This window comes from Pseudopodoces humilis, chromosome 3 (genome assembly GCF_049639895.1).
Source record: "Pseudopodoces humilis isolate 2021_Gansu_Grassland_sample_001 chromosome 3, ASM4963989v1, whole genome shotgun sequence".
Classification (NCBI taxonomy): domain Eukaryota; kingdom Metazoa; phylum Chordata; class Aves; order Passeriformes; family Paridae; genus Pseudopodoces; species Pseudopodoces humilis.
Genome location: NC_142202.1, coordinates 107,738,038 through 107,763,125, shown reverse-complemented (window position 1 = coordinate 107,763,125; position 25,088 = coordinate 107,738,038). Strand labels below are relative to the sequence as shown.

The 25,088-nt window shown below is 42.1% G+C and overlaps 1 long non-coding RNA gene across 2 annotated transcripts; it reads right to left on the bottom strand.

The window, feature by feature from the left end:
- Positions 1-5,527: 5,527 nt before the first annotated feature.
- Positions 5,528-22,572, bottom strand: LOC148184718 (uncharacterized). 2 transcript variants are annotated; one of them, XR_015772331.1, is made up of 4 exons: positions 22,485-22,550; positions 11,628-11,671; positions 6,412-6,490; positions 5,528-5,856 (listed from the first exon to the last, which is right to left on the bottom strand). It is a non-coding gene; the product is annotated as an uncharacterized LOC148184718 (long non-coding RNA). The 2 variants fall into 2 exon arrangements; XR_015772332.1 differs by lacking the exon at positions 11,628-11,671 and having other exon boundaries at positions 22,485-22,572.
- Between the last annotated feature and the right edge of the window lie 2,516 nt (positions 22,573-25,088).

The window sequence follows — 25,088 nt, the reverse complement described above, 5'->3', positions numbered from 1 at the left end:
CCATATCTCAGCTTTGTCTACTTGACAGTCAGTCAAGTCACGTAACTCAGTCAGCTCACATAACTGTGCTGCTCTCATCTTGGAAGGTTCTCTTGGAGGATGTTGCACAGTTTCCCACTATAATCTAAGTCCCACTAGAATAAGAAATTTTAATTATGAGGGTGGTGAGGCAATGGCACAGATTGCCCAGAGAAACTGTGGATTCCCAGTTCCTGGAAGTGTTCAAGACCAGGTTGGAAGGGGCTTGGAGCAACCTGGGATATTGGAAGGTGTTCTTGCCCATGGCAAGAGGTTTTAAATTAGATGTTGTTGAAGGTCTCTCTCAACCCAAACCATTCTATGATTTCATTATTTGATGTTATAAGGTATTGGGTTGATTTGTAATATATGTATATATGTATATATATTTATATATAGTTATTTCAGCAATGTATCCTAAATGATGCTCAGATGATCTCAAAGAATACTTCAACCATGTTGACTTGTCCTGAGGCTGAATATGCAGCAGTGCTCCTCTTTTTCACAGACTAACAGCTGTAGGGATTTCCTTCACTACCTTGCCTTTTTGAAGATGTGAGCCTTCCTATTTTGTCGTTCTCCATGTCATCCCATTCATACTTTATTTTTCTTTCTAGAACATTGTGCAATGTCCCCAGTGAACACCTTCCCAATCTGTTCTCCATAATTTTCCTTCAAACCAGAGGCTACCCTCCTGCTCAGCCTAGTTTTTTGTTTCTTCCTGGTAGTTGTCTTACCAGGCTTTCCTGTCATAAACCCAGGAAACTTCTGAGCATGGTGCAGTGCTCTATGTCTCTCTCACTTTATGGGAAACAAACAATTAGAGCCAAAATCCAGCCCTGAGATGTTATTGCAGAACTAGACATGCCTTGAAATTATCATTGGTGACAAGGGCTGTTTTCCCATCCCAAGGTTCAACTATTCTTAAACTTGTGAAACAAAGTAATATTTGTAGAAATTCAATACTGGGCTGACATTATTTCTCACTATAATAAGAATGCAATAATCAAAGCATCCATACATATTCATAGAAAATATTCCGATTATTTTAGAAAATAGTTTTTCTCTTTTGGCTCCCAGTTTCCCAACATTTTATTCCCAGTTGCAGCTGATCTGTCCATCCCTTGAGCTGGACTTTATCACCTCTTAGCTTTCCTCATTCTGAACCTCAGTGAGTCAATAGTCTCCAAAGATGGGCTTAGGTTTTAAATTTTCACTCCTCTTCCTGTGTTTTTCTTTTTCCATCGAGTATCTTGGCTAGAGGAAGTCTTTAGCACTATGGAGATGAGCTCACATTTAATACTGATGTCCCTCCGCAAGCCAATTGCAAATGACTGGAGCACTTTGATCTCCTGAGGGAGAGAATTTTCAATAATTACTTACTTCAGCCCTATTAATTCTCAAAGTAAAAGAATGACTCCAGGAATGGGGAAGCAGACCCAGAAGCTGAACCTTGAGGAGTTAAGAACACCAGGTTGTTCAGCTGAAATATTTTGCTTGGCATTCCTTTTGTGCTGCAGAGAATATACTCCTGGTCTGGCTCAGGGTTAATAAGTAGGGCTTCCTTTGATAGAAATAGTCAGCAAAGCCAGAGTCAGCTGAGACTGGCAGCCCTGGGAAGGACTCTGCAGCGAGGTGGCTGCAGAGGGAGTGAAGGACAGCCAGTGCCCCAGATCTGCCTCTGGGAACACTCACACTTGTCCTTCAAAGCTGGGACATTCTCTGAGCTGCACCTTCCATTCCTTCCCATGTGCTGGCAGCAGTCCCTGCTTTGCTGTTCACACAGGGGAAGTGAGAGTTCACAATCACAAAATCACCTCATTCAGCTGCCACTGCTGCTGATGGAGCTGAGCAAACTTCTCCCTGTGTATGGAAGGAGTGGCAGATCCCAGGAGCAGCTCAGCTCCAGGATCTGCCATGGGATGGGAGCAGCCTGGGGCGTTTTGCTGCTGTACCATGACAGCAAGGGGATGGGAGGTGCTCCTTGAGGTCTGGGCCACAAGCTGAGGGCTACATAACTGTAAAATTAAGAAACAGTACATCAAACAAATTATTTAATTGTAGCTTAATGTGAACCCTTTGATGTCCTGTGATTTATGTTTGTCAGCATGTAAAGTTTAACAAATTATCTCTTCTGCCTATGCCAAGTGTGGAGCTGTGGCTTTGGTAATTTTTGGTTCTTACAACCCAAGGAAAAGTACTGGAAGGCCACAGTCACAGCTTGGAGACTGTGGAGGTAGTTTCCCAGAAACACATGAGAAATAGGGGCTGAGAGGGATTGTATGGCAAAATTCAAGCCAGACCTTATAAGTGACTTTTCCTTGGTGTTGGTGGGAGGATTTTTGCTGTCCCACCTGAGCACGGTACATAATCAAAGAGTGGAAAGCACTGGGATGAAGAAAAGCCCTCAGGTATCCAAAGTAATACATTAAATAAAATCAGTGAAATTTGCATTTTAAACATCTTTTAGGGGACTCTGTGGCTTGCTATATTGGATTATAAAATTGACTAGATTTAGTGTCTTGCACTTTGTGCAGCAGTCCGGTTTTTCAGCTCACCGATTATAGAGAGGTTCTTCTCTCCCCTCTTTCATTCCACATGCAAAAAACCCAAATAAACAAGCAAAAAAACCAATCATGGAATCTAATTTTTAGTATCCTCAAATAAGCATTTTTTTTTCAAACACCTCCTTTTTCATAGCCAAGGGGAAAAAAAAGTCTTACAAAAACATGCATCTCAGCCCTGTTTTCATTCATTTTCAAATGATTATAAGTGTCACTTTTAGCACTTTTAAATTGGAGTGTAATGGGGCATCACTAGATTCTGTAACCTTGCAAGTCTGGCCTTTATCCCCTCTTATCATTTCACTTAAAGGTTGAATTCAGCAGGAGCTATAGCTGTTTCTATTAAGACTAAATTAGACCCATGGATGGAGGAGAATAATATTAGATACCTATTAAAAATGAGCAGTGCTCAATGAGTTCATTTTTCTCCACTTTACCATTCTCAGACTCTGTGTTTGTGAGACTCACCTGTCTTGCAAAACCACGGTGTCCAACAGTGAAGGCAGCACTGTTTTAACACTTGACTCTACTAATACCCAGTGTGAAATCTATATTGACAAATTTGTTGGATTTTTGGATTTGTTTAACAATCCAAAAAGGTTATATTCCAGCTGATCTGTTGTTTTTGGTTTTATTCTTTCAGAAAGCTTCATTTAATCCAGTAAAATTTACTGTGAAGTCCAGAACTATTCATGCCCTAATCAGCATATTCACATCTTGGGACTGTCCATAGCACTATTGCTTTCACGAATCTCAGAGTATCTGTAGATTGTTTAAACTCACTTTTGCAGAGCCAGTAAGTGCTTGGAAATAATTCCAGATATCATCTGAATTTACCTCAGCTCTCACAGCTTAATTGTGCAGGAAGGGTTGGCATTATACACCCAACATTTTGGAGGGAAGGTAATCATAAATCATAGAAGGGCTTGGGTTGCAAGAGACTTTAAAGATTATTCAGTTCCAAACCCCTGTCATGGGCAAGGACACCTTCCACTATCCCAGGGTGTTCCAAGCCCCATCCAGCCTGGGCTCAAACACTTCCAGGCATGGGGCATCCACAACTTCTCTGGAAAACCTCTTCATATTTTGTTAAGAAATTAAGTTTCAATGAAAACAAGTATTGCATTCATTCTGTTTAAATGGAAGAATCTACAATACACTTAAAACTATCTCTGGTATTTTAGGAGTAAAATATTGTAAAAATACTTTAAATTTCTCATGTGTTCAATTTATTTTAAAATCATTTGTAGCATAAAACCAGATATTAAACACATGATGATGAACTTTAACAAACTCTACATGGATCTTACGCAGAAAAAAAAAGGTTTTTTTTCCTAATCTGAGCAACAACTCAGCAATTGAACTTCCTTGTGGGAGTTAATCTACCTTGTTCCCTGCTCAATTCTATTTGTGAGCTTTCCCAAGTATTAAGCCACCTGTAAGGGAAAATATTTGTCTAGCAAACTTACAAGTGTTGTTTTCTGTTTCCATTCTCCTCTCCTTGTTAAGATTTTGTGGGCATTGCAAAGTGAGTCTGAAGAGCTTCAGTTCCTTTGTAATTGACTTGTTATTGGTTAAGTTTAGAGACACTCCTGTGGAGTACCTGATTATTGTATCCAGCACCCAGGGAGGATGTGAACCTCTTGGGGTGAGGCCAGAGGTGGGACACCAGGATTATCAGAGGGATGGAGCAGTTCTATGAGGAAAGGCTGAGAGAGTTGGGATTGTTCAGCCCAGAGAAGAGAAGCTTCAGAGTGACCTGATTGTGGCCTCCCAGTACCTGGAAGGGAGCCAACAAGAAAGATGGAGAGGGACTTTTTACAGGGGCCTGGAGTGACAGGACAAGGGGAAATGGCTTCAAACTGAAAGAGAGCAGGTTTAGATTGGCTATTAGGAAGAAATTTTTCCCTGTGAGGGTGGTGAGGCCCTGGCACAGGGTGCCCAGGGAAGCTGTGGCTGTCCCATCCCTGGAAATGTCCAAGGGCAGACTGGATGGGGCTTGGAGCAACCTGGGGCAGTGGAAGGTGTCCCTACCCATGGCAGGGGCTGGAACTGGAGGATCTCACATGAGCTGACACCACAGACTTCCTGTCCCCTTTCTCCACTCCTGTGCACTCTGTACAGTGCCAGCCTATGAAAGGATCAAACAAAGGTGGGGACAGCGGGGAGAAGCTGGAACGGCAGAGCTGCTCCTTTGCTTTGTGAGGTTCCAGACAGCATCATTAGGAACAGACAGAGTGGGCTGGGCAAAGTAAAGTCTGGCTGTGTTGAATATGAAGTTTTATTAAAAAGCACAACTTCGTGAAGAACTGCATCAAGTGTTCACTGTACCCCCAGAGCCTCATGACCAAAGTTTGTTATACTCCAGCAAGAGTTTGTATTCATTCTAAGGCAATTCCTTCTTCAGCATAATTTCTGCTTATGCTCATATATTTTATGCATCCAACAATATTTAAAATAATTGAGACAAAGCATCCATTTAAGTCCTAAACAAAGCTTTACTCTAAAGGTTAGCAGGCAGATGGGGAGATCTCCACTTAATCCCAAGGAGAGAGTTAGAGAATTTTTTGACTTAGAAAGCTGAAGTCTGCTTCTGTATATTCTTGTTCAGTTGAGCAAGTTGCTGGTGTTATCAATCTTAATGGTGCTCCAAGACCAGCAGAGGCATCTCTCATTACTGAGCATCCCTAACAGAAAGTGAGACCCACCTGCCCTGGCTCTGCCACCCTGGACAAGCCCATCTGCACCAGAGTGTCCCTCTGTGCTGCACAGCCCAGCTGCGAGAGAGGAAGTCAAGCTCTAAGAAGATGGTTGAAAAGTTAAATTTTCTCAACAGTAAGAAACGCAGAAGATAAACAAGAATATTACTAAGCTTGTAGCCAGTTGGTTGTTTCACCTTGAGAGGTAATTAGAAGTGATAAAATAAACTTTCCTAGCCTAATTTTCTTACCCAAGTTGAAAGCAAAGAGAAAATACAATACTTGGGCTCTTACTGGTTTCTGAGTGTTTACTGACTCTAAGGTATCCACACGTATTATCACAGAAACATAGAATCATTAATGCTGGAAAAGACCTCTAAGATTACCAAATCCAGCTGTGAATCTACCACCACCACCATATTCACCACTGAACCATGTCCTCAAGTGCCATTTCCACATTTTCTGAGCACTTCTGGGGGTGATGACTCCATCACTCCCCTGGGCAAGCTGTTCCAGTGTTTGCCAACTCTTTCCATGAGGATTTTGTTTCCATGAGGATCTTGTGCAAACCTCCCCTGGGGAAACAAAAGGCAATTTCTGTACCCTAGGAAAGATAATCCCACCTTGCTTTAAATTCAACCACTGTAACAAAGGAGCCAAGGACACACCTTGATTTTGGATAGTTTGACTTTGTGCTGTCTCCAAGCCAGATTTCAGTAAGCTTAAATATGTAGCAGATGTTTTATAGGGAAAAACAGCCCAATAATAAACAATTGTTTATCATAGAGAGAATACCTCAAAATTTTATAATCAAAGTTGTTTGCTTTCCTAACTTCAACTTTATTTATGACAACTATCGCCCAGAATTGCCATATTTATAATTTCTATAATTATAATGTCATAGAATAAAATATTTATAATTGTTATTGAAAAACTGGGGGAGTATGACAGTTACAGATAAAGACTAGAAAACTAAAATTTATGAGAAGAACACAAAAATATGGGATGATTTCTCCCAAATGGCTTTTCTAGGGAAAAATATAATCAATTGTAATTCTCAATCTGGCTTTGTTAATATTTCCAGTTTTAATTATGCACAGACCAGAAGGTTAATCAGGGAAGAATCATACCTGCTAATGTGTGATCAGAGGAGACAGCTTGTCCTAAACGTTTCTGAGTGACAGTGGTCCAGGAAATTAACAACTGTCTCTACATATAGAAAGATAAAATCATAATTAAAAGAGGAAAGCAAATAAAACAAGAGCTTCTGTTGGCCATATTTCTTCATCCAGTGCAGGTCTATTTGTGGCATTCAATTAAAAGTGTAAATCAGTGCTACTGCTTTGCTAAAATTGCAATACAATATTTCTTACAGTGGTGCATTGGTTTTAACATTGCTCTGTTCCAGCTTGCCAAGGTCATCAAAAGTAAATTCTGAAAAATCAAAGATCCTCACTCCTAAAAGCAACTGTTTCCCATGGAACAGAACCTTGAAAGGATAAAATTCAATGCAGAAATTGTGAGAAACTTTCACAGTGCTACACTTAAATATAGGTTGAAATGACATATCTCAGGAGGAAGAAAAATAGAAAATCAAAGAGTTTTGTGAGACAATGGTGACAAGAGGTTTGGCTGCTATTCTGTTTTTTCATGAGAGATCACCGTTCTGGGAGCCCTTGTGACTTTGATTTTGGGAAAGGGGAGTATAGCTTGCAAGAGAAAGAGTTTGTGGAAAGCATAACAAAATTAGTCTGTAAGCACATGCTATAGGCAAAGAGTTTTCTCCACAGGAGGCCAATTTAGCTCCAGAAATGTGGAGTCTATGCATTATTTATCTGTCAGAACATAGAACCCAAAACTTAGTGGGAGATAGATGACTTGGGCTTGTCTGAAAGTGCTCCAAGATGACAGAAATCAGAGATTATGAGAGAGGATGTTTCAGGAGGGAAACCTACATAGGTGTTTAAGCTAAGTCAGAATAGAAGCAGTTTATTCATTTTTTATCAACACATGATTAACTGACAAATGGTGAACTGTCTGCTCAGAGTCAGGATCAGTTGTGTGACAGATGATCACAGGGCTGGATACTTACAGATGCTAATACTGTTAAGTATTATGCTCCTGCAGATTTCTATCTGTGCTGTCCCCCACTGGCTGAGTACCAGAGCCCTGCAGCATCCCAGGAGAGATGTTTGGCCCAGCCTGGGCAGGATGGTGATGCCACAGGACAACTTCTGGCAGACCCAAACGAGGCCCACTCTGCTACTCCTCTCCCATTAAGATCTCTTTTTACAATACAAATTTTCATGCTACTCCTTTAGTTTTATCTGGGATGACTCTTCATTTCAGAAATCCTTTTATAACTCACCAGTTACTGTTTCATATGGCTGATGGTCATCTTCTTTCTTAATATGATGAATTTGGGGCACATTGACCTCCAGTTTGTGTGTTTTATCCATGGTCCCTGTGTGCTCTGACACTGGAGGCAAACAGGGACAGTTGTGGAGGCTGTTTGTCAAGTGGGCTGTGCAAGCTCTCCCACAAAGGATGACAGCCACGTCACCTTAAACTGCATCTCTGGCTTTGAATTTTAATACTACAAAATTAATACTGGTTGTACTTAAAAGATGTTGAAAGAGGCCATTTGCTCTCATAGTTTCCTGCTTGAGTTCCCAGTGGTCTTTTCCCCTTGAAGTTTATTCCTGGCATATAATAAGTCTTCCTTTTTTCATGTCTCTGTGTTTATACTGATAAAATTGTCTTTAAATTTAGCTGCTTATTCTATTCACTGCCTGTGGGCTGAAGCCATAAATCCCTAACAGCCATAACCAGAGCATCTGGCAGCCATTTTACGTTTGGTTCGCAGGAAAAAATTGCAAAGGAGACTTATGTGTTAAATTTTCTCCTTGAAAACGTGCAGTTATTCCCTTTGTTTTGAATAGAAAAGGATCCTGAATAGATAAATGATCCTAGGTGTCTCAAGAAAATATTACAGTGCAAACCATATATTCCTTGCCCATGCAAATCCCATTAGTGAGAGCTATGGATTAACTGGTCCAATCCCCATATAATTTTATCACATTTTCTTTGCTCCTTCCCTGCCATATAACCTCATTAAACAGCTCTCTTTGCCGTGTTGAGAGAGAAAGAAGTAGTTGCACACTATCATAACTTTGGTATGCATGTACATAATGAATTTGAATATCTATTATTGTAGAAATAAGTACAGATAGTGGTCTCTCTATTAACATTCTCGGTACACAAAGACAAATGAAAAGACAATGTCATTAGGATCCCAAAGAGAGTCAGTGTTGACTGAAGGTTGGCAGCTAAATTAGAAGCAGGGGCTGTAGAAAGTTGTAACTTGCTTTTTTCAGACTTCTTTACTGTAATCAGATTTTTTCTGCAGTACTGATGTGAATCTTTTGGCAGGCCAGGAGTGGAGTTGTGGAACCACGGGAACTATTTACAAGTGTAAAAGTGTACACAAGAGAGGATACAAGTGTATCCTCAAGTATGTTACTGATGTGCTAACACAATTTCATGGATCCCAGTGGACTGTATTACATTTCACATAGCTGAAGCACAGTGCATCTGGCAGTAAACTACACACAGACCTCCACTTGTTTGGGCAAGTTTATTAGTTTCTGGGCACAGCTGACTCTACCTGCTGCTCACTTAATATTTCTGCAAGCATTAGCAAATTGAAAAGCTGACAGGAGTCTCTGGCCTCACTTGGAGCTCAGGCAATTCATGATCGGATGCTTCAGTACTGTTAAGACACCACACGCTGTTGTGCTTCCTGCACTATGTTAAAAATCATCTTGCAGATGTCTTTTTACTTCTGTGAGGCTTAGTACAAGGCTTACCAGGGCTGGGGAGTCTTGCTCTTCAGTTCTTCTCATCCCACTTCTGGATAAAGTTGGTTTTGGCTACTGAGCTTGCAAGAGATAAGCAAATCCTTGGGCCTGAGGGACAATTGCCTATCATGAGGTCTGTTTTTTAATTAAGAGGGCTGAGAAGCAGTGACCTTGCTGTACTTTCTCTGTACAAGTGCAGAAGAAGGATTAGTGATGCACTCTTCTGGGACATTACATTAATTTGAGGGAATGTTGCTTTGAAACGAGCATCATCCAGCTTCATCAGCCAGTTTCAGTTCTGTACAGCCAGCAGCTCAGGACACATCTCCCACCCTCTACACAAAGGAAGCAGAGCCTTCCTCATAAGTAGGTGGATGAACATGTCTGTGAGATGGACATCTTCAGATGTGGTCCTGGTGTTAGGAAGGGGGCTTGTCAAAGTGTCCTGCAAAGAGTGTGAGGTGTGCTTGTCACAACACTGGGCCAGCTGAGGAACCTGACTCCTCATGAACTATAAATTAACACAGACACGTCTGACTTAATGGGAAACCTCTTCTTTGTGCTCAATTATACGTGGTGGTTGCAAATGAAGAAGGGGTAACACTATTTATATGTCTATAAAATATGGCCAAAACAACTTGTTCAATCTAATTTTTGAAGAGCTAACGGTAAGTGTTAGATACCACAGCCCATCCTCAGAACTGAGAGGGAGTGTGTGGCAAGTCTGCAGTCAGGGAATGGGATGTGCCCTTCCAACTGCACCCTGATCCCAAGAGTCCCAGCCTTGGTTTGGAGGCAGGCAGCTCAGCCAAGGCTGAGCAAAAACTCACGCACAGAATCCACTTCCCAGGCTGAGGCAGGCTGTGTCACACTGTCTGGGAATACATCCTATGTGATTGTGGAGTGAGACCTCAGCTGCCCTTTGAAAACCTCCATCCTGATGGCTGATATCAGTAATTTATTGTGCATTATCCAAGCCTCAGCCAGCCACTGCTTATAGCTGAATCCCATCACCCTGAGTGAGTGCTCTAGTGAAAAGCAGTGGTGGTAAAATATCCTGAGTAAAGCTTTTGACATGTGATTGCAAAGCATTTTCTGTGATTGAGAAAAATACAGGCTGGATGAATGGGTTTAAATGGGCTGGATATTAGTTGGATTACCAGGCTTAAAGGGCAGTAATGAATAGTTCAGCATCCAGCTGGCAACTACTAAGTGGAGTACAATAGGGAGTGATTCTGGGACAATATTATTCCAATATTATTCTTTATCACTGGCCTGAATGATCAGACAGAATGCATCTTCAGCAAATTTCCAGGTGAAGATGCAGTGTGTGGCAGTATGTCAAATGACAATTAATTTCAAGTTACAAGGAACTTGATAAACTTGAGCCTGGGAACAACAGAAATCTCACAATATTAAACAACACAAAATTCTGCACATGGGTCTTTCAAACTGGCTGCAACATCAGTAAACTTCTCTTGCTTGTTTATAGGAAATTCACACCTGCAGTGTTGTAATTTGCTTTGGGTCTCCTATTCAAGAGGTGATTGGAAAAACACTTGCAGAGTGCTAACAAAGTTGTCAGGGGCTTAGAGGATACAACTGTCAAGAAAAAGATGTGGGAGTTGAGATTGTTTAACCTGGAAAAAGGAATCCAAAGAATCTAATTGCAGACCACTTGAAGGATTTTAAAATGGATGGAGCCAAATTCTGCTCAGTAATAGTGACTGTTGGTAAAACATTCAGCAATAGCCATAAAGTGCAGCTTGGGTGGTTGAGGTGGGTTAGTAGGAAACCCATTTTCACTAGGTGGGTGGTGCAGGTCTGTAATAGCTTGCTGAGAGAAGCTGCTGAATTTCCAGTTTCTGAGATTCTCAAAATCCAACCAAGCAATGTGTGGTTGACATGATTTGGTACCAGCAGCAGCTCTGCTTGAGGTTGGATGTTGGATTAAGTCCCTCTGGAGATCTGTTCCAGCCATGGTGCCTATGATTTGTTCCCCAAAGGTGCATTGACCACACAGATATGACAAATGCCAACCAAGAACACTTCATTTTCCCGTCTCTCTCTAGTGGCTCTATTAGGTAATGCTGGCAGAGTTTTATTTTGTAGTTGATGCCTAGAGAGGTTCACTTGGAACAGAGGCTAGGCAGAGCTAAAGAGTAAAGTAGGTATTTATTAAAAGGCCTTAAAGGCTACACCTTGGGCAGAACAAGAGCCTGGCCAGGGCTACACCCAAGATGGACTCAAAATGGTCACAAAATGGACAACTGGTCACGAGTTTTCACACTTTTATAAGTTTTGGTCCATTTACATATTTGGGTTAATTGTCCAATTACAGCTTCAGGTTATGAAGTCCCATCCTTGTTTGCTCTCTTCAGTTCCCTGTTTATGCTTTTTGGGCCCAAGGCTGCAACAGTGTCCTTGCTTCTCAGGCTGGAAAAGGATTGTTTTGTCTACCTACCTTGTGAAGAGAATTTACTTACACTTCATATGAAGTTCAGAGTTACACACTAAGGCAGCACAGAATCTGAAAAATATGAAAGCTGAAACTTAAGGTCTCATAGTCAGTATGGCATAAAAGTCCTTCATACAGTGGAACCACAGGAAAAGCTACTGGATCTGAAGGGATATCTGGAGGTCTAGTCCAAACTCCTTCTCAAAGAGCTGTCTTCAAAGTAAGGTCAGATTGCTCAAGGTTATTCAGATCTTGAAAATCTCCAACTTTATCATCACAGAATCAAAGTTTTTAAGGTTAGAAAATACCTTTAAAATTATTTTCAAGTGCTAACCCAGCACCACTGGGCTCATCACAAAACCCTATACCCAAGTGACGGATCCACACACCTTCTGAACATTTCCAGTGATTCCACCATTCCTCTCAGCAGGCTATTCCAACATCTGACCAACCTTGCAGTGAAGAAATTTTTCCTAATATCCAATTTAAACCTCCCCTGGCACAGCTTGAGGCCATTTCTTGTCAAGCTGTTCCAGCGTTTAGCATTGTCATTATGAAGAACATATTAAAAAAATATATTGTAACTTCCTCCTGCTGTCCATTTTCACCATGTGTCTCTGCAAAGAGCCTGTTTCTCCTGCCAGTCACTCATTAGGACAGGGGAGACTTCAGTCAATCCCCTCCATTACCTTCTGTTTCCTGGCTGAATAAACCAAACACCTTCAGCCTCTCCCTACGAGTTGGGTGCTCCAGATCACTACAACACAGTGATCATTTCAGCACAGTGCTGAACTCTGTTCTGTTTGCTTTCCTCCAGGACCTTTCTTGCAAAGCCTCTTTCTATCCCATGTTTGAGTAGCAGCCCTGTCCTCCAGGTGATCAGTTATTCCCCCAATTTTTTGCAATCCAGAAATTTGCCAAATCAATCCAGTTTATCTGTAATTTCTCTGTTCAGCCATCCAGTCTCACTGCCTTGTTCTGGCTGCAAGGACAGCGTGGGAGACTGAAAGGTCTTGCTAAAGACAAGGGGAAAAACCAAGCACTTCTGTCTCATCATTCTCAGAGCCCATCTTCTCCTCACAGAAAGGAATTGGGTCAGCACAGAAAGCCTTAACCCTGGTAAATCCAATTGAGCTGTTCCCAGTCACCTTCATGTCCTTTATGCACATGGAAACAGCTTCCTTGGAGACTTCCTCCAGCAATCTCTCTGGCAAGAACTGACAGTCAGCTTCCCCTTGACTTTTTTCAGGTGGGAGAAATTATTCCTTATTTTATTATTTTATTATTTTATTTTATTTTATTTTATTTTATTTTATTTTATTTTATTTTATTTTATTTTATTTCATTTTATTTCATTTTATTTTATATTTTTATTTTATTTTTATCAATCCACAGGGAAACCCCGATGGGCACAACCTTTTAAAGGTGATAGAAAGTGGCCTCAGAATGAAGCTGGCCAACAGCACCACAAAAACCATGTACTATAGAATTAAATCTTTGATTACATTTTCTAAGGGAGCTCAGAAATATCTTTCCCCTTAGCTAGAGCTTGTATAGAATTAAGTCAGCAGATTCAGAGCAGGGAAGCGCTCCCCCTCCCCTTCCATATCACAATTATTGAAATATTATTTTCTAGCTATTACTAAGAAATAAGGGAGGATATAAGGGCTAAAAATAAAACCAAAAGGATTTAATTTTAAAAAATAATCAGAATTTCAGAAATACCTTGGAGAATGCAAAGTAGGAAAAGCTTTGGAGAGAGCAAGAATAAAGTTCTCCTGGAAAATTTTCAGAATCCAAACTGAAAGTAAGCAGCAAAATAAACTGACCCATGTGCTCCTGTTGGCCTCCAGCAGGCAGCATGTGTCTCTTCATTAGAGGAGTAAGAGGAGAAAAGAAAATGAGCTGCCCTTGCTGTTCCTTTTGCAGAGCTGCCAGTGGTGCAGCACACAAGAGTTCCTAAGTCTCCATGCTGCACAGAACTCGGATTAAAACCAGATTTATTTTTAATTTTCATATTATTTTTTCCCCATCTTCTAAATATTCCTATTTTATTTCTCCTCTTTTCTGTGTAATTTGTTGATTATCTTTTTTTCCCTGAATCCTTTTTAGTGTGCTTCTCTTCATTACATTTATTTTTGATAGCCTTCCTGCCATGCTCTTTGGTTATTCTGTGGTACCCAGAATATTCTGGGTACAGGGATATTCTGTGGTATCTCCAGCACAGCATTCTACCTGCTGGCTTGTCTTCTATTTTACAGTATCTAGACTTACAGACTCATGAGGCACTAATGCAGATAAACTTTATTGCATGCCTGGAGCTCCATGGCATTAATGGAACACAAAAAAATAATACTGCATCATAATGGTTAAGAAAATGTATTTCTGTTACAAGGGAAAGTTGTTGAGACAGTTTCCTAAGGCAACTTGCAAATTCATCAGTTGGAAGACTGTGCAGTTAGCTAGCCAATCTTCAGGTCTGGATAGTCAGAACTAGTGAAACACCTCTGATCATTTCTGCACAGTCTCTTTCCTGATTGTCCACAGAACAGAAAATTCAGTCAGATCCTTGTTATCCTGTCTTGATTTCTTCCCACCTTCCAAACAACTCTACTTTTGTTTCCCATTAGAAACAGGTTTATCAATCCCCCTTCTGCCTCCAGAGCTAAACCCCCTCCAGGATCAGGTCTGAAGTTCATTCCTCACTCTCCAGGGTGTGCTCACAGCCATGAGCTGCAGCCATCCTCACTCCCTGGCTCAGAGGGAATTGCTGTCCCCTTCCCTGAGCACTGTCAGGATTATGTGAGCAATCTCTTTTAATGCCTTCTGTCCTATTTTAACACCAGCCTCAGAGATGGAGATTCACAGTTTGAGAAACTTCCCTGTCATGTGTCAATATTCTCCTTTTTAAGATTCTCTTTCAGTTCCTGCTCTCTTACACATCAAACTTCAGGCATGGACAGTTTATGCCAGACCTGCCAGGGCTCTTTTATTCAATGCAGCACAGGTGCATCAGGGCTGCTCTTGATATCAGCAGCATGTTAAGTTTTCAGACACCTTCAGCTTGGTCTGTCATGCCATAAACACCTGGGAACCAGCTTTATTGCATCCCCACCTTCTATGATCTCTATATGATAACTGCCAAAAACAAGGCAAGTGTTAAGCTCTGCCAGCACAACAATTCCTCAGTTCCATGGCCAAAAGGTTTTTTTTTTTAGGAGGAGATGTGTGGTTTCTTCTCTCATACTGAGTTATAGATCTTTGCAGGGCAGGGAACCCTTTGCAGCATGTGAAAAATAAGAGAGTTGGGGCACCTGAACCAAAGTGGTGCTAATGTCCTCTGCATGTCACATTACCTGACTCAGCAGGGACAGTCAGTCAACATTTGAGTGTGTGTGGAAAAATTTGTCGTGTATGCTCAGGTATAGGATGGATACACACGGCTTGGCTGGGCAGCCATCCACAAAGCTGCACATCCATCACAGCTCTGCTGCTCCCCTTGACTGCTCCAGAGCCATGAAATCACCAGGCTGCAGAAAGCCTCAGTTCCTTCACCATAGCACCAGCCCCTGTCCCTCCCAAGTCCCTGGTGGCTGTTAAAAAGCCTTTCTGCAGCCTTTCCTCCAGCATCCTCCCATAGCACAAGCAGCCCACGGGACATTCAGGGAGAAGTAAAACTCAGAAGCCTCCTCCCTGTGCCCATATCCCTGAGGATCCAAAACACTGTATGTGCTCTGAGTTTCTCCACCACTCAAAGACTGTGGCAGGAAGAACCTCCCATCACAGCTCTCACAGGATGCACAGATGCAGATGATGGGGATGCTGGAACCTGTGGAATTAGCAGTGCTAATGCCAGGGGAAAAACTGGTATTGGCAAGCCTTCCTAGCAAAGGGGTTTTCCTGTCAATGTGTTAAATACCAAAGAAACAAATTACATTGCTGGATGCTTATAACATTTGACTCCAGGAGGAAGCATTTGTTTTATAAATCAAAATTATTCCTTTGTTTCAAGAGAGATACAGTTGTTCTCCAGCTTCCTCTGATTCCTCAGAGAATCATAGTGGGGTGTTTCCATTTTCTGGTGATGCTGATTTCAGGTGATGCTGATTGTTTTTCATCTTCCCAGAAATATGTCTGCTAAGTTCTGTCATCCCCTTGATGTGCAGTTTCTTGGCATCACTGCTCAGCAGTGTGGTTTAATGAGAGGGAAGAGCTGGAGTTGCCCACTGGCACATGCTCTCAGTCCCTCTCCAACTTCTCTTTAGATTGAATGAACTTCTGTTATGCCAGATATTAAATTGCTCTGAATTTTACACTTGCACTTATTCTCCCTCTTGCATTTTTTTTAAAAAATAGTTGGCCAGTCTAAAAAGGTCTTATGCTGTTTACATGGCATATAGGCTATATACTGTGCACAATGAATTTAGTGCACAAATATCTAATCAGGCCAGCAGAAACCAGTAACTGGGAATTGGAATATATATAACAAAATAGCCAGGAGTGCCAGTGTCATTAAAGAAAACCCTAGTGCCAGAACAGGGATCACAGCCAAGGGTGACAGCACAGCCAAGGAAATGAAAGTGATGGAGTCACAAATACCAGCCCTTTAGTGTTTCTTCATCCACACTAGGAGTCTCCTTCTCCCCATGGAAAAGTTGTAGGTCAAGTGTAAGAATGGCTGTGCTGGGACATGCAGCAGGGATGGGGAATTGTGGGGTTTAGGTTCTGGAGCTGTGGCATTCTGCAGTTCTGCTCTCCCGCAGCAGCTCTCACTGTGACCTTCTGGGAGTGAGCATCCTGCCACTTATAAGCCACATGAAGGCCCTAGGACAGTGTGAAGGACTCAGAGGAGCACAGATCAATAGATCAATGCTCAGCAGCAGGAGCAGTAGGGAGGAAGGACTGGCTGCTCTCACCCGCAGTGCAGGCAATGCTTTGCTGCATCCTCAGCAGCTGCCCAAAGCAAGGGAAAGCTCTGCTCCCCACCTAAACTGTGTCAGACCTCACTAAACCTTTGCACACCCTAAATCCACACTGAGCTTGCTGATGTAACTCAGCTCTCTACTCTTGTCCTTTCCCCAAACTTGCAGCAAGCCCTTCCTTTCTTCCTGAACCAAGTCTGCTGCCACAGCAAAAGTGAGTTTTGTCATCCTTTGGATATCATCCTAAGGCAGTTTATCTCATTCCTGCCTGCAGTGCTGAAAAGCCTTGAAATGGCTCCTCTCCAAAACGAAGCTAAAAGGGTATTTTCCTCTGCTGAGGAATGGAATGAAAGATTACTGGATGGCTCCTGCAATTTGTGTCAGCTTCAGCAGGGTGGCTGCTTGAAGGGAGTACCTTTGCCACAGTCTTCTGCAAGGGCAAGGAATCTCTTTGCCTGTGTACCCCCAGATTCAGACAGTTTCAGACAGATTTGGACTCCCCAAAATCAAATCCCACAAATTAAAGCATTTGTAGGAGATGCAACTCAATACCTGAGTGGAGAGTCAAGTGCTTTTGCTTCTTCAGTCAATTCTTTTTCCACTCCATTGCACTGGATCTTATATAACAACAATTTAACTAGATAAAATCCACCTAAAATGTTAAGTTGAAGGAACACAAAGATATTCTTCATGACAGATGAAATATTTTCTCAACCTTTAGAAAATGAATCTGAAGTGCATTGTAAAAACATTTTTAAGTAATTCTGGAAACGTCAAAACTACTCTTTCAAAAATTTCTCCTTATTTTTATCATAATTTTTAAATGAAATTTCACTAGATTTTGTGAAAAAAAAAAAAACAACTAGTAAAGTCAGTATTTTTTACCAGTCTTGCTCATATTAGAGTTCTTCCACCTGCTTTAACATCTGATTGAGACAAAATGCATTGTCTGCTAATTTGAATGGGGACTGTTATGAAGCTCACTGGAGCTAGTTTTTGAGGCCCAATACTGACAGTGCCTACACATTCAGCTAATATTTAAAGAGTGACCTCACGCTGCTAACATATAGTGAAGCAAAGCCTCACATTCCTGCTGTGTGGCAGACCAGTCTTGCAAGAAGGGCTGCTGCCAAGTGACACTGTGCATGAGGGCTCACAGATTATCACCTGACACAAGTAATCATGTTGGAAAATTGCTGCTACTGTAATTGAGCTGTTCAATTGCAACTATTGTTGGAATTATCTCCTCCTCCTGGCCCAAGAGGCAGAGAAGCAGTCAGATCCTTGTATTTCAAATGCACCTAGCATGGAAAGCTGCAGTGCTGCTGCTTTGTTTCCCAGAAATTAAAGCTGAACTTCGGGGGAAAGGTGTCACTAAAAGATGCATGGAAATTTATCTGTGAATACAGAGGAGACTGTCAAAGTGAGTATGTCTGAATCAACTGGTATTGGGACTGATGTTCCATTGGCTTCCAGCTTTCCTTGCCTAATTTCTAAAAGCTTGATATGAAACAATCTGGAAAGAGAAAGTTGTTGGGAATTTTTATTTGGTGGCACCCTCCTCTGGCAGTTGCTCAACCATCTCTGGCTGTAAGGATCAAAGCAAATGAGAACCACAAACACACTGAATCTGATGGTCTGCTTTAAAAATTCAACCAGGTCAGTCAATTGATCATCACATTGCACACATCAAAGCATTACAGCATTACTAATTAAAACTATTTTTCAGCTCTTCCTTGAAAAGCAGCTTGATGGTCTAAGTATATCAGGACAACAAGCTTGTCTGCCCCGGCTCTGCAACACAAGCATAACCTCAGCCTTTCAAAGTACATGAAGCCCTATGCATGCAATTAATTATAAACAGTGTTGAAATGGAAGCTTAAAAATGGAAGGTCGTGTTCCCTCCATCTGAACATTAAATCCCTTCAAGATCAGTCTGCCCTAGAAAGAAGTGGCTGCATTCAGCTGTGTGGCATCTGTATTACAAAATGTTCTTTGAAACGATCAGGTGGTGAAGGGAGTTTGACTTGTGCTTTGCCAGAGAGCCAAAGCAAAGAGGAAGGGTCAGGCGCAGAGCCTCTGCCAAGTGCTCAGCCAACAACACAACCATGTTTGTCAGAGCTGCCTGGCCTCAGGGGTGTCTAACAGAGAGCTGGCTTTATCCCCCTGCAGATGGGCTTCCAGGGAAAGGAAAAGCCCATTAATTGTGGGCTAAAATGCCTGTAGCCATTCAAATACCCATGCTGGACTTGCTGGTATGCCGGGGATCACTGGTAGGATTTATCACAGCCACCCCACTTTAAAGTAATATTCAGTCACAAATGTAAAATACAGAGAGTCAGAAGCCTTTGTTAGTTTTCTGTCATTGCAAATTGACACTGCCCAGAATCCTTTGATTTTCCCTCAACAACCAGCAGAAAGCCATGCCAACCCTGACTCCAGATAATCCTTGGAGAATCACTGGCTCTGCTCCCCTCTGCAAGGGCTGTCAAGTGTTGGAATGATCTGCCCAAGGATGTTTTGGAGTCACCATCCCTGGAAGTGTTTAAGAAATGACGGAACATGGCATTAGTGCTATGGTTTAGCTAGATATTATTTAGATATGGAGAAAGCTGTTCAAAGAACTCAGTGATCTTGAAAGTCTTTTTCGACCTAACTGATTCTATGATTTGCTTTCTGTCCCTGTTAACCTGGTCAGTGTTAGCTGTTTCTCATGGTGTTAACCTGCCAAAGACAAATCCTGTGAACCAGCCCCAGAAAATGTCTGTGCAAATAACTTCTCTTCTGCTCTGACTGCCATAGCAGCCAGCTCCCAAAAGACTGTTCCCTCTCACTAGAAGCCCTTTGCACAAGCTTTGCCTGGAGTCTCTGAGTTGTTCAGGGGGTCTGGGGTCTGCCAGGGTCCACCTACACCTCCCATGTAAGACAACACCAGCCACCATCAGAGACTGTGGGTGCTCCCTGGCATCAGCTGTGCAGCACAGACATTCTGTGTTTGTGAAAATAAACACCTTCCTGAGAATCAGCCCCATTCAAAACAGTTCAGTCCACTCTTCTTCACTCCAGAAAGTACCCTCATTTATCTCTTGGGTGAACTGAATTAAGAAGCTGCTGCTCTTGCTTCTTGTGGAGAAGGGAGATGGATCTTAGCATGGACACCTGAAATTGCAGCCAAATACTTTTCCTGGGGTTAAATAATACTTTTTTTTTTGGTTTTTTTGTTTTGATTTTGTTTTTTTGTTTTTCTGGTTTCAATGAAAACCAAAAATGTGTCATTCCTCTTCAGTTTACTCTTTGTATGGTGTTTCTAAGAGTGGTGAGGTCTACTTTAGACCTTGATTTGTGTGTGCTGTACATATGTAGGATTACTTGGGAACTCTTGGAGACTATTTTGACCTTCATCTGCAGCACCAGACTCTCCTGTATCTCTCCTTCCACCTTTAGAAGCACAATAGCAGCCCCTTCCAGCAGAAGCCTATGCTTTTGGAAGCGTGCAAGTCCTATCCAGACAGCAATCAAGTGTGATATGTGAAAAGCTCCATTGCCCCTTGTGCAAAGAGTAACCATCACCTCTCTGGCACAGAGCAAGGCCAGGGCCTAAAGGTGTGTGTGAATATTTCCTATTGCTGCCTTTTACAAAATGGAAACAGCATGAAGAGCATTTCTGACACAAATCAGCAGAGAAGCAACTCCAAAGCAATGATAAAAATTTGTGATTCAGATTATGCAGGTGCATAGGAATTAGTAGGATTAGATACTTTGACAAGGAAAAAGAGTGGTGATACCTTTTGCAAAACTATTTTTTGCAACTTTTGCTCATATTTTTTACTGACTGGTCCCCCAAGGGCTTGGATGAGCATCAATTTTACTTGGGCAAGCACATTTTGCAAAGTGAGAACTCTGCTTTTTGGACCTCATTGGCTGTTTAGCTTTACTGTCTCCACTTTCTGCTCTTGGCCAAAATTTTAGTATTCATTTGTCATCTAAAATTCCAGCACCATATTCATCTGATAAGAATCCAAATGATAAAGAAGGTTCCATGACATAAATCTAGCATTCTGGCAAAAATCAGAATTGATAATGTGGGAATTGATAATGTACAAGCTTAATCCATCCCTCTTTGTGTCTCACTATCATTCCAAGACTCAGTTGGGGTTGTTATATGGGATGGCTTTTAGGTTGGGTGAAGTTTATGAGAAGTGATTAATAAGTATCTATTAATTATATCTAAGCAAAGATACTACAACTACAGTACATTCCCAATTCTTTCCAATGGCACATGGATTTTATTACAGTATGTGTTAACTGATATAACCTTAAATCAAGATAACAGTAGGTCTTTAGTTAGAAGAGGTCTGATTTTTGAAAATCCCTTTTATAAAAATTTTCGAGTGAGAAGGGATGATTAAAACCAAACCCACCCACAACGGAATTAACAGAAGAAAATCCAGTTCAATTTATGGGTTTTTTTGGTCAGCTCCTAAACTTCCTGTCTTCATCCCATTTCCTACCCCATTTCCCATCAGACACTGTGAGCTTGTGCTCAATGGCATCATGAGACTGGAGGTAATTCCAGGACACTAGAGGTGTCTTCTGCTCAGTGCCTCAATGAAATCCAGCCTGAGGGCATTGGTGTGTCAGAGGCCTGGGAGAATGTGCAGATGCCTACAATTTCCTGTGCCCAAAGGCTGGTGACTGCAAATGACAGTGGTAATGATATCCTGGCAATCAGAGCTGAGAATGAGTCACCTGCTGGTTTTAAATGGGACAAAGAAAACCAGTCGTATTTCAGTCCTGCAGGTGCTGGAAATTGCACTGGGGTAAATCAGGATAAAAGATTAATTTACTTTTTTGTGGTTTGTTGATGCTTCTGGAAAGTAGAAGCTCAAGGAAAAAAAATCAAAACAAATAAAAAACTAAAACCCCAAAATTTTGGTTGAAACAACAAAAAACCTTCAGATAATTTTTGCTGACTTTCAAGGCAAAATGCAGAAATAAATATCATTTGGATTCCACAGTCATTTCAGTTTTGGTCATTTCTCCAATGCTAAATCCAAAGAAATCTGAAAATTTGTATAATTTTGGATCAACACTTTTTGGCCATTGTTATTAAAGAAAGGTGACTATTTTCTAATTATATTACTGTTGCTTTAGGAACTGGGAATTCGGAAAACTTTAAGCAGTATCATGAAATCTGACCTTTTTTTGCAATGGAAAAAAGATGATCTGAAACCTTTTGTACAGTTTCAGACCTGGGACGTGTGACATATTAAGAATCTCTGTTACTCAAGTTACAAATTCTCCTTCTGTTGTAATTACTTGAATTTAATAGTAAGCCTGTGGCTCAAATACAATGTTTTTTATAAAGCAGCCCTTTGACTCAAGGGAAGCTGTCTTCATTTCAAGTGTGTTTCTGCAGGCAGAAGTTATTAACTTCTGTTTTCCATAAAGTCAAACTACCCAAAATATTGAGGGCAGCACACAGAAAACAGCTTTGTACAGGCAGAGCTCTGAGGAGTCCATGCCACAGAATCCATCCTGTGCTCTAATCCCAAAAGTACAGGATAAAAACAGCCTCAGCTCCTAAAAGTAATAGCTCGTGTTCTTTAGTTCTCAGTTCCCTGATTCAATGACTGCAACAGCAGCAAAAATAGCAGCTTTCATACACATGTTCTAAGTGCAGGTTAGGAATTGCAGCTGAAATTGTTTCAGGGAGACATTTGTAATGCACAAACTTCTATCTAACCTATCCCATTATCTCTGGAATTGCAGAGGTATTACTGACACTCCAAAAACATTTAATGAGAATATTCTACAAAAACACTAAAAATGCTTTTAGGGCTCTGAGGAGCAAATTCTTCCCCCAGCCAGAGCTAAAAAAGTGCTACTATCTCACTGATGATCAGAATAGCTGGAACAGAACTTTAGCACAAATGAAATCGGCTATCAGCACTGTAACTCACACTTAAAACGTGCTCTCCGAAGTCTCACTGGAGGTGTCTCCGTGGCATTGTGCCTGTTTTATGGAGTGTAGGGAAAAGCTGAATGTCAGGACCTGCCGTGCAAGAACTCATCTCTCTTGAGAGAGAAGCCCTGGCAGAGCCCAGGAGTGGCAGCACGGCTGTGTCTGTGAGGCCTCACAGCTTCACATCCAGCACCTGGGCAGGACATAACTGCATCAGAAGGATCCTGTCAGTAGTGTAAGGAGATCCTCTGGGAAGAAGAGCAGGAGAAGGGGCTGGAAACCTCTAGAATAGCTGTCACACTGCTCAGTTCTGCCCTTGGGCGAGCACAGCACCCACTGAAGGCAGGAGAACTTTTTTAAGGGACTGGTACTTCATATTGCTGCAAAAATTAAATCCAGGCTGGCTCACTGAGTTCTGAAGGAGAATATCTTTAGAAAATTTCCTATAAATGTTTAATCATTTCATCTTGGATGGCATTTAGTTAGCAATCTAATTAACTTTTTTGTATTTATCACTCTCAGAGGCTCTTGGCTCCTTCTGCAGGTGGTCAGGTCAGGTCAGGGGATCACAGAGTACACAGAGAGAATTCCTGGATGGGGGAAGCCCAGGGGAGTGCCAAGATCCTCCAGAAGCTCTCCAGAGCAGCTAATGAGGCTTTGGGGGGCCAGGGCTAATGGCATCCAGCCCCCACCCCTACCAAGGGCAGCCCTGGGCAGTGACACAGGGCCAGTGCCTGAGCCAAGGCCCAGGATGGCATCTTTGTGTGGCCTCTGAGGCAGGAGGATGTGCAGAGAGGACAACTTTTTGACAGAAGGATGTTCCACCGGCTGACTGGAGGGACTTAAAGCCCACAAAGCTCAGCAACTGAGCACCTCTGTGTGTGTGGCCTCCTGCCAGGCCAAGGGCACTTGTCCTGCCATCCCCTCCAGGCAGAGCCCTGGGGAAAGGCTGCTGCTCTGCCCAGGGCTGGCCGATGCCTGCACACAGACAGAGCTGCTGAAGGCAGAGGTTGTGTCTGGAGATGTCCCAGGAATGACACAGGAGTGACCACAGGAGTGGTGTGGTCACAGGTGGACAAAAGGAGCAGCCTGTCCTGGGGCACAGCCAGCACAGCAGCCGGGCAAGGGAGGGGATTGTCCCACCTCGCCTTGAGCCCTGGGGGCAGTTTGGGCTGCCACAACATAAGAAGGATATAAAGGTGTTAGGCAGCAAGCAAAGGAGGCCTACAAAGGTGCTAAAGGGAAGGCACTGATCTCTTCCCTCTGGTGACCAGTGACAGGACCCGAGGGACTGGTCTGAAACCGGGGAGGTTTAGGGTGGATACGAGGAAAAGGTTTTTCACCCAGAGAGTGGTTGGGCACTGGAACATTCCCAAGGAATGATCAGAGCACCAAACCTGACAGGGCTCCAGAAGCACTTGGACACTGAGTGTGTGACAATCCGTGGTGTGATTCTCAGGGACTCTGTCCTGTGCAGGGCCAGGAGGTGGACTCTGTGATACTGGTGGGCCCCTTCCCATTCAGGGAGTTCTGTGATTCAATGCAGAGCGCAGCTCAGGCTGCAGGAAGGTTCTGGACCTTTCTCCTGGGCAGGGACAGGCAGCAGCCCTGCCTGCAAACCCATGCCCAGGTGGAGACACACCTCCTGTGGCCCACCCGGTGCACTCGGCCCATTGGCTTCTTCCACTCTTTTGACACAATTCATTCAGTCTAGGACACAAACCTGCTGAAGGTTTTCAAAGTAGCAGCTCTCAGAAAAACATGAAAAGGCAGAAATTCAGCGATTAAACAACTTTTAATGAACTACAGAGGTGTTTTAATGGGTTTAATTAATTGGTATTTAAATGGATTTGATGATTGGCATTTAAAATGAGGAAGTGAATTGGTAATCCAGTGTGTCCTCTCCCCCTTTCATCATTTAGTAATGAGAGAAACTTCAAAAACATCTGCTACTTACTTACATATCAGCACAGAACAAATATCTGAGAACCTCATACATCTGCTACCAGTTTCCCTTTCACACTCTGAGTGCTTTGTCCATGCTAAATGCAAATTATTTTGAGAATTTTCATATTAATAAGAGATGCTGCATCATTTGGTGCTTGATGATAGAAAACAAACTTTCTAAAATGTCCAGCAAGAGGCCAGTATGACATCTACTAACCAGACAATTCCTGAAGGAGGTGATCTTTGCTATGTTAGCAGGAGGACCTGTTTTGTTTTGTTTTGTTGTCCTGCTCATTTTATCCCCTACAAAAGCCTATTCTCAGTCTCTGATGACTGCACACTTCAGTAGAGACTTTCTGAAGTAATTGGGGTTTAACTACTTGAGGAAAAATATGGAAATAACTTGCAACTGTACCTGTGTGAGACTGTTTCTGGAAAAGAAATAAAACCTGGAATGATTCACAAAGATGGTGTTCCTGCCATTCAGTGGCTAGATTGATTCAATAAATACATTGATAAAAAAGGAAAAAAAAAAAAAAAAGAAAAGTGCATGGGGACTAAAGGACTGGCAATTAAACCAGGATTTGAGATATTTTAAGTTAACAATGAACACATTATTTGTGTGTTGTTCTGTCATATTTAACCAACCTACTGT